Source organism: Cuculus canorus, chromosome 5 (genome assembly GCF_017976375.1).
Source record: "Cuculus canorus isolate bCucCan1 chromosome 5, bCucCan1.pri, whole genome shotgun sequence".
NCBI classification, from domain to species: domain Eukaryota; kingdom Metazoa; phylum Chordata; class Aves; order Cuculiformes; family Cuculidae; genus Cuculus; species Cuculus canorus.
Window position 1 is genome coordinate 67,327,266 of NC_071405.1, and position 14,628 is coordinate 67,341,893.

The following is a 14,628-nucleotide window of genomic DNA, read 5'->3' on the forward strand; positions in this document are numbered from 1 at the left end:
AAAAACAGCCTCAGTTCTGCACTTCACCTAAGGAGGACTTCCATCCTCACCACTGCCTGCGCTTCATTGCACAGTCATGTAAAGCCCCATGACTTATGTTGCTGGCACCTGATGGTATTTTTGGGCTCCAAAATCCATGGTCATCAAGGCATGAGAAGTTGCTCGAGGCTCTGCCTGGAGATGCCGTCCCCTCTGGCAGCGAGCGGGCATCTGGCAGGGAGAGCCAGTGCTGCAGCCCTGAGATTAGCGGCTGCGATAATAAAACTGGGGGTTGCTAAAAGGAGAAAATGGATCGGAGGCTGGAAGAGAGAGAAATTAAATGGAAGAATCTGGCCAGGTAACCTCTGTGAGGACCACGCCACACTGCAGCAGGAGAGACATGGGCTTCTGCAAGCAGAGGGCTGGGATCAAGTCATGAGATTGGCAACACTTGGCCAAAAAAGATGATGAATTGCTTCAATCACAGAGCTGAACTTCAGATACCACGGTATTTTCTGATCCTGAAATGTGAACCAAAGTGCCTTGGGTCCTTCCTTTTAGGTCACTTTAATTTCAGTGCAGGCATCTTAGATGCTCTGCCCGTCTTTGTGGATGCTGTGATTTTGTGTGCATTTTCATAAGGCTTATATAAATAAAAAATATTTCTTTATCAAATAAGTAGCAGAGCATTTTTCACAGGCTGCAGCTTTAGGTGGTTGTTCGACCTCTGTGAGAAGCCCTGCTCTGCCACATGTTAGACAAACGATTTTTCTCTGTCCCTTGTGTTTCTCTGCATCTCTTAATTCCTTTGTTTTTATTTCTAAAAGCTGGCCCATCACTCTGGATGTCTCCTAAGTCCCTGTCCTCTTTCTCTGCATTCTCCAAACCACATTTAACCCTAAAAGTGCCAGTGCTGCCTGAAGCCAGAAGGCAGGCTACCAACAGCCCCTGTTCCCTCTCCTCCCAAACACCGCCTGCCTTTCTCTGCCTTGAAATATTGCTGGATGAAATATGTGATGTTCCCTAGATCAATATTCCATCAGTACTCTTGAGCACGAGGGAAGCAGCCACCTTCCACCTCTTCCAGGTAATTCCCAGAGAACCGTCCTCCTGTCTCCCCACTTGCTCTGCCAGATCCTTTTTCTCATCATCCCTCCCTCATCCCGCTGTTATTTCCAAAGTCTGGCACTGTTCTTCTGTGTGCTTGTTGTTTTATTTTCCTAAACTGCACCCATATTTCTCTTCCTTCTTGCTCACTACCTTTTTTCGCTTTCTTCTTCCAACCCCCTCCCCGCCCCCCCTGCCAGATTCCTCCTTATTTCTGTCTCTCGGTAAATTGTATACTGTCATTTACAACTGTAATGATGATGAAAGACCTGAGATGTGGAAACTGCAGGCACTGGTTCCCTCCCTGCCCCTTCCCTCCTCCTCTCACACCTCAGGCATATTTCATTTTTCCAGCTCTCCAGCAGCCAGAGTAGCGGAACTCCAGCGTGCCGGGGGAGCATCCGTGTCGTGCCAGCAGATGCAAAAGTGATGAAGGATGGCAGAAAGGGCCATCTCCCCCAGCTAAGCTCCTTTGCGGAGCTGGGATAACACAGCTGGAGCAAGGTGAGGGCTGGCTCTCGGACTGCTTTCCACGAGGCCATTGCCAAGTGCTCGGCAGTGATAGGCAAATCGCTTTATCTCTGTGACACAGATGGAGAAGCTGAAACAAATCACCAGGCTCCGTAATGAGGGGAAGGGACACAAGCAGAGTGCCCCCCCCCTCTTAACGCTTTGAAGGGAAATATCACTGAAGGGGACTGGCCCCAGGGACCAACCATAGCTCAGCCTGACTCTCACAGTGAAAGCAGGAACAAAGCTTTTCACTGTAGTTCTGGAGTCCGTGATGTAAAATTCCGCCCAGAGTTTGGCACTCCTCTGCTTCGAGCTTGTTGTTGAGGGAACTGTCTCTTAGGGAGCACACGCAGAGGCTGGACCATGGCTGCAGCACGAAGCATGCCGGGGACGTCCAAGGGAAGCAGCCCTTAGCAAGGAAGCCAAGGGAAAATAGCTGCAAACACCCTCAGGTGAAGATGGTGATGGTTACAACAGTGGCAGAGCAAAGGCCATAAGAGACGGGCACAGCCCATGTAGCTCTATACAGAAGGTCCAACATTTACCTTACTCAGACCCCAGGGAGCAGGTACAGTTGATCCAAGCAGCCCCTGGACAAGCCCAGCATCTCACCTGATGGCTACACATCAGGCCCTGGAAATCCACCAGCTCTGCTCCTGCTCATTCTGTTTGTCCTCGCTTTAAAGGAGTGGGTTTAACTTCTCTCTCCTCTTCAAATGGTTTTTACCATCCTGTCCTCTTGAAATACCTGCACCTGTTCCTGCATCGCATGTGTCATCCTTGATGATCGCAGTAAATCAAAGCAGGTAGCCAAACTGTTGGCTGAACATCAGCTGTGCTGGAGATGTCTTTCCAGTGGTATAAGCTGTTTCAATAAGATAATGAGAAATTAGTCAGGCGTTCATGAACAGATGCTCTTTCTTCTGAAGAACACGGGGCTCACTTCATTGTTTGAACAAATCTTCTGCTAAGCCACTGCTAGCTGCTAAGATGTTGATTTGATGTGACGAGTACCATTCGTCTTCGTAGTGCTTTTCAAGTTGTGTGCTACAATCTGAGTTCTGCCATCACCCATGGGCTGTTTCCGTTGTGTCAGACACACCTCCTATCGAGTGTCTGCAGAGGATGGAAAAGAAACTTCTTGAGCTGGTCCAGGAAGTCACCACACACTCTTTCTTTCGATGCCTCCCCAGCATTCCTCCTCCAATGCCACTGGGTGCTGGCCATCACGTGCAAGACCCACAAGTGGCTGCTGTTGTGTTGTCTTTGAGGAGTACATAAGCCAGTTTTGTGTTCTCTCCTCTCTGGAAAGCACACAGCTCTCCGTGAGGACGTGGCATAACATGCATATGGCAGGTCATCTTCACCGTGGGTCATCTTCATGGCAGCCTCCAATACGGAGACTATCAAGGATGGGCACCTGGAACCAATATCTCCAGACATCTCCAGCAATGAAGTGATCAATTCATTGTCTTCTCAAGTTGGCCAACTCAAAAAAGCACATCAGTGCTGGTTCTACCATGCAGTATAGTTTTGATCAGTCTTGTCCTGTTCTTTGTAGGGAGGAATAAGATAGAGAAAAGCCTCTAAGACTGTTTTTTTGTGTTTCAGGCATCCCTGTGAAAATAATAAAAAGGTGTATTCCAGAATGACTTGCATTTCTGGAATGAAAGTGAACACTGGAATTTGAAGGCTCAGTGTTTTCATTCATATGGATCAAATTCTGTATAAAAAGGTGATACATTGATACTTGTGCTTGTGAATCCAAAAGCTACAGCGCTTCACGTGGTTTCTGGCTGCATCCAGGCTCTCAAGACCTTTATTTTACATCTGGCAGGATCTGGCAGTTTTTTAACACCTTTAGTCTTGTCCAGCCTCTGGCTCAAAGCTTTACACATCAAGGATGACACTACCAGAGCACAGACCTGCGCTGTTGGCTTCCTGGGCTCTCGCTCCCAGGTTTAGCACAGCTTTGTGCTGCTGAAATCTGGCCACTTGCAGAGGAGTAAAGAGCGCCAATACACAAAACAGAGGTTGTTCTCCTGGATTTACAGTCTCTCCAAAATGTCTACAGCTCTTATACTATCTCATTTATTTTTTTTGGTGCATGCGTGCAGAGTGCACAGTGCTCATTCACTGTATGAAGCTATAACCCAACCCATTCTTCTCCTTCAAGGCTGCAAATACAAAGCCGTAGTTATGCAGCCCCACTTCTCTCCCTGGGATGCTGTATTTATTCCTGGTTGTCTTTTAACTATAAAAACAAATTCGGATGTGAACTCTGCGATGGACATCATGGAGCACAGGAAACGACTATAAAGAGCAGAAATAGCCTATATACACACCCGGCAGGAACAGCCCTGTGATTCAGAGCCCTTATTGTAGATCAGAGCCCATAAGATTCAAAGTCCGTATAGATCATCAGAGACTATATGGTCTCTGGAGTTCCTCTGAAACACGCTTTGGCAAGTAGAAAAAGACACATCCGTCATATAAAACAATTTATTTAACCCTTGCCAGCCTGGGGTTGACCAGTGTAGCAGAAAGAGGAGTGTCTGAGGCTGGGGCCAGGTTAAAGCAGGGCACACCAGTCTGGAGATCTTTGCATCTGGATTGTGCAGCAACAGATGGCTTGATTAGGATTGGTGGTGGAGCCCCAGGGCTCGTTGGACTAATTGTCTCTCAGACCTGAAAACGCATCCTCAGCCATTTTCAGAAAATTAAGTTCTGTGTCCGCGAGCCTCTTCTCACTCACTGATTTTCCCTGTACACCAGCGAAACAGCCTAAACCGGTAAAGGGGCTCATCAGGTAGGACACAACATACTCTGAAAGTCATTTCTGATCAAAGTCAGAAAGAAAAACTACCTCAAATCCTTGAGAAGCTCCTAAAGCTGTGATAATGTATATGACCAGGTTGTTCTTTACGGCGCTGATTCCCCCCCTGGCTCTTCCGCGCAGGACTCAGGGAGTTTTCTTCACCTGCTTTCCTGATCCTGCTTCTAAGCCCAGTGCAGGAGTCGTCATTTCCTGAGACCACTTTCCGGAGGCATTGCCTGCTCCTGCTTTCTGACGCCTGGTTTGCACCCATCCCAGTTCTTGTTGACCGGCCATCACATTAACTGAAGAAGCAGTCCCTCCTCTGTGCTCCTGATAAAGGACATCGATGTTTATCATTTCTTCTGCTTTTTGCTGCCAGCGATTTGCACACCTCACTGCTCCGGCCCAGCAACTCATCAATGCCACGATACCTTCGTGAGGCCTATCAAAGCCGTGGGATTAGAGCCTTCACAAGCCACCAGCTTCCTGCCGAATGCACCCCCGACTTCACCAAGAAATCTGCAGCAGCAGAGACCCAATTCCGTCTCTCTCCACCACTCAACTTTAGACAAGAGCGTGGGATTTATTATGCCGGGACTTGTGCTCCTAAGCGTGAGGATGTTGCTGTTATCAGCAGTAGACAGGCTGTCAAGAAAACATTGCTGTCAAAGTGACAAGCCAGCAGTTAGCATTTCCCCGAACCCCTGTTTGTCTGTAAACAGCAGGAAAAGCGCAGCTGCCACTCAGGAAAATGCGCTGTTTGGGGTCTCAGGGGAGCGGCTCCCCCAGGCCAGACATGGGGCCCAGCCCCACACCGCTGCTGCTGGAGGACGAGACGTCTCTGAGATGGTTTAGAAGAGCACAAAGCTGGTGAGGGGCTGGAGAACAAGTCTGACGAGGAGCGGCTGAGAGAGCTGGGGGTGTTTAGCCTGGAGAAGAGGAGGCTGAGGGGAGACCTTATTACTCTCTACAACTGCCTGAAAGGAGGTTGTGGAGAGGAGGGAGCTGGGCTCTGATCCCAAGTGACAGGGGACAGGACAAGGGGGAATGGCCTGAAGCTCCGCCAGGGGAGGGTCAGGTTGGATATCAGAAAAAAATTCTTCACAGTAAGAGTCATTGGGCACTGGAACAGCTGCCCAGGGAGGGGGTCGAGTCGCCTTCCCTGGAGGTGTTTAAGGAACGGGTGGATGAAGTGCTTAGGGACATGGTTTAGGGAGTGTTAGGAATGGTTGGACTCGATGATCCAGTGGGTCCTTTCCAACCTGGTGATTCTGTGATTCTGTGGTTGTTGTGCAGTGCCACCGGCGCAAGGAAGACCTCGCTGAAGAATTTTTTGGGTTGGTGAAGGGCAAAGATAGTCAGTGTGGTGTGTCTGACCACTATACCTGTTTATTGGAAGAAGACGTGTCAGGTTTGAACAACCTCTAAGCACAAGCGTGGCAGGAGAGGATGTGGCAGGGTGCGTGAGGGCTTCTTGATGTTGGTGTTACGTAGGATTGGCTATTGGATGGCGATCATATTTATTATTATTATTGTTATTATTATTATTATTATTATTATTATTATTATTATCACCATCACATCGTCGTCATCATCATCATTGTTATCATTATTATCAAAGCAAATTCCTTCTCATCAAATCTTCATTTTTGAAACGCAAGAGCGCAGTTCTCAGCATGCCCTTTTCCCTGACCGTTCTCTCACGCTATGGCCTCAATTCCTTGGGATGAGGATGCCACTCCTCGCAGCAGCAGAGGGGCCATCCCGCCTGTGGCACTGCCAGCCTGACAAATAAGAGGTCACCTGCAGTTATTTTGCCAAGCGACTCACAGGCGTTATTAAGAGTGAAGCCCAGAGCAATGCCTCCCTTGTGTGCCCTTGAGCTGTGCCTAAATGTAATTGTTGGAAATGTCACGGCAGGAGGACCTTTACCAGCGAGGGCCGTGTGCAAAAATAGAGACATTTTGGCAACACATGTGCGTTTCAGCTCTTTTTAGGGGCTGATGTCACAGGGGTATAGGCTGTCTCCCTCACTTTGTGTCTATTTTCCATGGCCCAAACCATTTCACATCTGTTTGCTTATTTCTAATAACGTATTTGAGGTTCTGTCTGAAATAAAGCCAATATATGGAATATATTCCACCAGAGGAGTAGCCTAAGGTTTCAAGGTGTTGAATCCTCCTCTTTCATTCATGGGTATTTTTGTTCTAATAATGTTTCACAATGTAATGGAAAGAAAAAAGAGGGGGGAAAGAGTCTTAGGTCCATTTGGTGACTCATATATTAAAGACAGGTATTAACACCTCATTCCTTCCTCCCAGAAAAGCTTTCCTCTCTGTGAGGCGCTTTGGTGAAGTGCACAGAGGTATTAAAGGACAAGGGATGCTGCACAACCCTGGGTCCAAATGAGCCCCCCACAAGCTGGAATTTGGTCACAGAAAATCGGGAGCTGCCTATTCTCCCAGATTAGTTTTTCTCCAGTCTGTTATTTCCATCCAAGCAGTGTCAGCAGTGTGAGGCAGGACATGGCATGAGCTTGGCTGAGCCAGAGGCAGGCAGGGGGTGAGCAGAAGCTCGCCCCTTTAATGGGGAAGGAAACCAAATTAATCCTGTTCAGATTCAAAGCCTACCATCAGCGGAAGGCTGAGAGGTCAGCAGAGAACTGCTTTATAGGGCTGTATTTTCATTGTATTAATTTCCCCGCCGCTCAGTCGGAGTATTCAAGAGAAAATCCATTTTGCAGTTAACATTTAAATAGAGAAAGCCTTTTAGAAAATGGTGGAAACCACCTTGGAGAAAGTCTGCATCACCCAGCATTGCTTTTCCCAGGAACAAGGCTACCTTTCCAGAGTGGTCTCCTGGTGCTTGTGTACCCGGTTCCTTAGTCCGGCAGGTATTTAACTGAGGTTTCCGTGGTGGGAGCAGCTCACGGCAAGTACTGAGCATCCAACCAGAGCTGCCGGTCTAGAGCAAAGTTCCTACCCTCACACCTTATGTCAAAGAGCAAAGATGCTGGTTTTTTCCTCCAAAACTTCTCACCTAACCTCAGTCGGATGGGAAAGACTCCATATTTCACTCAAAGTTGGGAATTCAGAAGATTAGAGAAGAAAACTGTCAATAGATATTTCTATCTATTCGATAGAGATCAACTTTTTCTGCCCTGAACGAACAGGCTTCTCTTTCTTCCCCTGCTAATGAAGAAGATTGCAAATCTCTCCCTGAAAACAGTTTCCCAATTAACTGGTGACTGTATGCATGTTAATTGCTGAAGTGCATTGAATTATTTTGCACTTTTATTGGCATTATTAAAAGGTTAGAGAAAAAAATAGCTGTCGTCTCATGAAGCTGAGGCTTGTCCCAGCGTTTTGGCTTTTCTCGGGCAAAACACACGGATGCTGCGATGGCAGGACAGAGTCCAGTGGCGTGGGGAGGGCGGCAGGGCTAGCGGGGGCTGTTTCCCTCACTCCATCTGAACATTCATTTTCTGCTGTGCGGCAGCCTGGGAAGGTTTTTGCTGTAGGAGATGCTGCCACAGGGGTTGTCTCTGATTTTTGGCTCGCGGCAGCCTCCACGGTCACCTGCTTGGAAACAGAGTTTGTCAGTGAAAGCCAGAGCCGATGTGTGCTCCTCACCCCAAGAGAGGGGCTTCGGTTCCTATTTGAACCATTATTATTATCATCATCATCATTGTTATCATTATTATCAAAGCAAATTCCTTCTCATCAAATCTTCATTTTTGAAACGCAAGAGCGCAGTTCTCAGCATGCCCTTTTCCCTGACCATCCTCTTACGCTATGGCCTCAATTCCTTGGGATGAGGATGCCGCCCCTCGCAGCAGCGGAGGGGCCATCCCGCCTGTGGCACTTTTGAACCATTTGGGTCCAGTAAGGTGCTGGGAAGTAACCAGGATACTGCAGGGAGGACTGGCACCCTTCACACATTGCCTGGGATGCACGGAGCACTGCATGGCACACTGTCCCTGCAAGGTGACCCCATAAGAGTTGTGGAATGAGGTCCAAAGGCAGCTTTGGGGGAGCCACTGGGGATCTGGCTGAGGGAGGAGCAATGCGGGAGGATTTGGGAGAACAGGGAGGTGTTCAGGGAGCAGCAAGCAAGCAACAAGGTGTGAGAAGAAAGGAAGCAAAACCTGATTTGGGCTGTTCTGAGCACCTAAGGAGCACCCAAGGAGCACCAAGGCCCCTCCAGCGGCGTACGGCACTGTCCCCAACCCTGTCTTTAGCTCTGGTGCTCTTCCAGGGAACTTGCTCAGCCCCCACAGCAGCGCCAAAGAAAGGAGGGCTTGCCCACTGCCAGACAGTGTCTTGGGGTGCAGGGACAGCTACAGAGGTAACGGGGAGGGAGCTGCAGCCATTGCAGTACTCAGTAAATTGATGCCAGGGCTTCTCTCCAGTGTGACTGCAAGCAGGACAACTCAGGGAGGACGCTTCTAAGACGACTCCGCTTGTCTCATTTTTATGTCTCCTTTGCTACCTTCTCCTGTCACTTCCCCTTCGAGAGCTCTTCCTCTGGCTCATCTCCCTTTTTGCCTTTTTACAGGATTTCCATGTCTCCTCTCCTCCTTAGTGGCTGATCTTTCTCCCTTCTCCTCTGCCACCTCCCTTGCCTCTGTGCCCCCATCGCCATCTGGAGCTTCCAGACACCCACACATCAATGCCACACGTGGCCAGCTTTCCTGATCGCCCCTCACACTTAATCACACCACCTCTGACTTCCAAGGGGCAAGGAAGAGGAAAGGTTGTCTTGCTGGGAATGGAGAAACGCTGGAGCTGGGTGATACAGGCACTAGATGCTGTCAAATGGGGCTCAATTCTGACCCAAGATGGGAAAGCCATCAGTTGGCTTTTGCTGTCCCTGCTGACGTAGCTCCCATGCTCTCAGCTGAATGATTGTCAAAGGCGGTGCTCAGGTTTTGGAGCTGAGCACAGATTATCCCCTTTGGAGGTGGATGGGTCTTCTGTGGGCAGTTGTCAAAGAAAGCTCTGCCCCTACTCCTGGCCAAAGGAGGACACTGCTCAGTGGCCACATGCAGGGATTCCTGGACATGTCCTCGGCGGGCAGAAAGCTGCAAAGGTCCTGCCTGGCAGCCTAACCCCCCCAGCACCCCACCCCAGGCCCTTTTTGGGGTTGTATTAGCTGGGAGAACATGTGCTTTGGTGTGATTTCAGCTGGTTCTGTGTGGAGTGTTGTGTTGAGGTGCTGCCAGGACAGCACCCCCCCAGTACGCTGCTGACTGGACAAGTTCCTGTGACCATTCTGCCATCCCCCTCACTCGCGCTTAGTGGAAAAAATAATTGGATAGATTGAAGTGCAGCACCGTTTTACTTAATAGATAAGAAATTTCATATCTGCCCTGATTAAGGGCCAAGAGATATGAGCTTCCTCCAGAGCCAGCAGCGGAGGCAATTTCATCTTGCTTCTGCTGACAAGGGAAGAAGTTTGAGGGGGCAGAACACCATTGTGGTTTGTAGCATTAATGTACTGCTGCAAAGGGGACCTGCCTGCTCCTGGCAGGGGTGGGAGTGCTCTGAGCAGCCATGCAAGGGAGGCATCATGCCCTCCAAAAGCCCCACACAGTGCGCGAGCACAGCTGAGTGGCATTTGGCAGCAAGCAGAGTGGGGGCTCGGGGCAGAAGTGAGATGCTCATCCTCTCACTCCACAGGGGGTCCCAAACCTTCGCTGCCAGTGTGCGGCACCCCACCACCTCTGCTCCTTCAGCAAGAGGGCAAAACATCCCGACTTGTAAGGAAAATCAGAGCCAATCTGAAGTTACCATGGCACATGGGTCTGTTTAAGCTGGCGACAGCTTGCTGTCACCCTGTGTTGGGTATTAACTGCTATGATGTTTTTAATGACTCGTCTCCACGCAGCAAAAGGTCTTCATTAGAGGTAGCACCTAAATCCCCTGGTACTGAGATGCCCACGAGTCCCTCTGTTTTCTGTCTGTCTCGCTGCTCTGGGGTTGTGTGAAGTGGGTTGTGTTACAGCACAACGAGCTCTTGCAGATCACAGCAGGGACACACGTGCTTGAACATCTCTGTCCCCAGCAATGGTCAGAGGTACCCAGTAAGTCATTATACTCACCAAGGGAGACTGGGGAGTAGGCTGGGTGCCCCTCATCTCCCAAAAACGCTGGCTGGGGGGGGGAGTAGAAGTCCCAGCAGCCCTGGCAGCTGATGGGGCAAAGTTCAAATGGGGAAAATTTGGGCAGCTCTCCAAGCCTGCAACCAAAGATGGGGCAGGTGAGCATGCAGGTATGAGGAGGAGGCATGAAGAGGAGGACATTCGTCTGTGCTTAGACTGGAACTGGAATCTGCGGTCAAGGCAGCAAAGTCAGGAGGAAATATAAATGATGGAGAGTGTGAAGTTGCTCCTTAAACACAGTCCTCAGTGTTTAAAACGTGAGGGAACGGGGAGGAGGAGACCCATGGGGCACTGAGGACTGGACCACTGGTTCCCTGGTGGCATGCAGGTAGTGCCGCCAGACCTCACAACTTCATTCCAAACAATGAGTGAGATTGAAAATCTCCTGTGTACTGGGAGTCTTCTGGGGGTAGAGCTGAGATGAACCAGGGATGGAGGGCAGCAGGGTGATGAACATCCTCCTTCATCAGCCAGGACTAGGCACTGATGTTCGTGGAATGAAGCCGAGGAGATTTAACCTCTTTTACAAAAGTGATGTTGAGTTTTTAAATCAATAGCTTCACCTTCTAAAATGTTCCAGAAGAGCCTGTAACGATTTTTAATCTATTCTAAATGTCAGAACAAACAGTGTGGGGTTTTTTTTCCAAAAAGGCTTTGCAGACAGTGAGTGCAGCTGCTCTGCCTCTCCATCCCTCTGCTCTGGGTTACGCAGCTGCCATGGCAGCCACCGCACACCCAGTCATGGTCCTTGGCTGCTGCGAGGAGTGTTGGCCCTCTCCATGGGCAGGATCTAGTTTTATTTCTTGGGCTATTTTCTGTTAAAGCCAGAATAGCTACAGAGAGAAGACTTGTGCTCCCAAAGTGAAGCTTTTCCTGCTGCTATACATGGTTTAGTTTGGAGCAGTTAGGTCCTGGAGGATGTCTCAAACCTCCAGAAGGGAAAGTTGGTAACTCTGAAGCCTTCTTTGCTTTAAGGAAAAAGCCCCTAGCAGCTGTCAGGGCTGAGAGGTCCTCATGGCACGCATCATGCTCCTCTTGCCTTTCCACAGCCACTGTTTTGGGACTGCCTGTTGCAGTGAGATGAGGCATTCCTGGGAGCAAGCTTCTTCAGAGGGGATGCTTTCAGCAGTCCGCTGATCCCTCTGGAGATCTGTAAGCAGCCTGAGTCACATCCGCTACTTGCTTTTTTTCTCTCTTACCTTTGCAGATGCATTTTCCTCACGCTTCCCCCACCAAACCCCTCCTTCCCTCCTCTGGGCTGCAGGAGCAGACATGGTGAAGATAGGAAAACGCTGAATTCATGGAAATAGGTCAGAGACTCTCAGGTCTCCATGTGTGCCAGAACAGGCTGTTGAGATTGGTGAGCATTAAGTTGTTTAAGCTATGAAATGATGTGGAGGGTCCTGGCTGGCACTGGCTTTGGCCACCCTCCCACTTGAAGAGCAATACCTTGTAAAGATCTGCCTTATCAAGCTGGAAACAAGCCCAGACAACGCAGCCCTGCCTGACATAGGCAATCGTGAAATCCCCCCGAGGTGTCCCCTCAGCCTCTCTGAGGTGCCGGGGGTCTGGGGCGGGAAGGGGGAAGCGGAGTGCGGGCGGCTGAAGCAGAAAGGCAGCTGGTGCTCGGAGCAGAGGTGCTGCATGAGAACAGAGGTCTCAGTGTACACTGGAACTCCGCCGTTGTAAATGGCAATTTCCTCCTGACATCTAATCTTGCCACTGAAAATCATGTACGCTTGCCAACAGGCCAGGCAAGGATACGGCATTCTGTGCCTGCTCCTCTCTCTAATCACAAAATCATGCTCTCAGGTTCTCCAAGAATCCCTTTTCAGGAATGTGATTATGCCGGAAAGCTCTATGCTTCTCTTCCCCACGCTGCACAAGCCATTGAAGGATGGCTCTGGCTTATTTATATTTACAATTCTTCCCTTACCATCAGACGTTAAAAATGAACAGGGCCTCAGTTTCCCCACTTGCAGCGGAGCCATGGCTTGAGCCAAAAGCAGGAGGAGGCGCGTTGCCCCACGGGTGCCTGTGCCATCCATCCCACATCCAGAGAGGGGCCGGCAGGAGCCACATCAGCGTGAAACCCTAAGGCAGCCTTGTGGATGGAGCTGCCCACCCTGCCCAGAGGGTCGCTGGGCAGCTCTCCAGGCTCTGCCCATCCTTGGCACAGCCCAGGAGCATAGGAAACACGTTTGGCCAAACTTGCCTCAAAGTGCAGTTTTCAGGACAACAAACTTTCCAGTCACATTCGTTAGCAAGTTTTGTCTGAAAATGTATGGGATAATTTTTTCCTGAAAATGTCAAAACATTTTGTTTAGACATTTTCGAAATGAAGCAGCTTGGCTTTCTTTCAGCACTACAGTTCCATCTCAAAAGTGACATATTTTTTTTAAACTTTTTAAATATCCTAAATAACATTGAACGCTTGGGGTTCAGACTGAGTTTCTTACTTTCCAAAACACCCCCCAAGTTTTCTACTTCATTTGAATGGGCACTTCTCCCCCTTCCTCTTGTCTGTGTGGGAAGGGGTATGGACAGTTAATGGATGATGAAATCCTCTCTCCCTGCGGTGCCAAGGGTACAGAGAGCTCTCTTGGGACCCTCCTTCTCTTCTTGCTGGGACAGTGCCTTTGATATCTGTACTCTCCTCCATCACCTGAGCCCTCTCTTCCTCTCTGGGGTTTTGCTCCAGTGCTACGTTCCCCCATTCTGGGAATAAAAATGCTGTCTACAAGGCTGTCTGTGCCTCTCCAGCCCCAATTAAAGCCAAATATTAATTTCTGGCTTCATTGACTGACAATGTGCCAAGGAGGGAAAACTAGAGTAGGCTTTTGGAGGAACGAGGTGGAGCCTGTGGAAGGAGAGGACACAAAGTCAAGGCTGGCATCTGTTTGGTATCGTGGCCCCCAGAGGGTGCCCTGGTAGGGCAGGGTGTGCACAGGACTGGCTCTGGGGTGCTCACAGGCTCCCCAAACCTGCAGAGCCCCTGGGGACTATAGACACCCCCATCACACCCTCATGCCCTGGGGGAACTGGGGCAGCCTGGGTGCTGCTACCTCCATGGAAAGCATCAGGATGCTCTTCTTCTTGTCCTACCCCAACCCTGGCCCAGGGCTAGGTGAAACCTTTGTTTTCCTCCATCAGCTTCCCCTTGCAGCTGACACTACTGATTGCTATGGAAACCTGAAGGGGTGGGGAGCAGGGGGCCTCTGCATGGCTGGAAGGCTCCCGTCACCCCCAGGAAGGGGTCTCACAGGAGGAGGGGTGATGTGGTGAGGCTGGGCACCTCTGCTGGGGTGAGCCAAGGGCCGAGCCCCTGCGCAAAGGCAAAGGATGAGCGCTGATTCACCCTCCCCATCCCACTGACACCCCAGCAGGTTTGAGGTGCTAGTTGTTGCCTACAGAGGATCCTGCGTTTTTCCTCTCCCTCCCTCTCTCTGCATCAGTCGTGACAGGCGCTCGCAGCAGAAAAGCACCTCCCTCACCAGCTGGGGACTGCTGCCAGGTTTCAGCTTTGCCAGCCTTTTTTTTCCCCCAGCAATGTACAGAGGTTTTTCTCATACATGCTGCTCAAAGGCTCTTCTGTTTCACTTTCTTGTGATGACTATCAAAGCACTCACCGATTTTCTCTTTTTATTATTTTTTTTTAATGTTTAACAGCTTTTAAGAGGGGTTCCAGCACAAGAGAGAGGCTCTCATCAGGCACCGGTTCTGCCTCCATCTCTGTGCAGCAGAAAGGCAGCAGAGAGAGAAAGTCCCTTAATTAGCGAGTTGGTGCCCCACTTCCTTTCTCTCCCTGCCCAGAACCAGCAAAATGCCAGGAGCATCCATCTGGGGCACCAAAATCAGCTTCTGATGACCGAACCTCCCTTGGCTGGGCACACACATCTCCTAGCAGCCCCACAAAACTTTGAGGGAAACACATACAACTTTCTTCTGCAAAGAGACCAAATCAGCTTTATCTGCCCTAGCTACGTTCGTAGCTTGCTTTCCTCTTAGTGTCGCTTAGTTATTAATGCAGGCAGACTCCTGCTGCGGG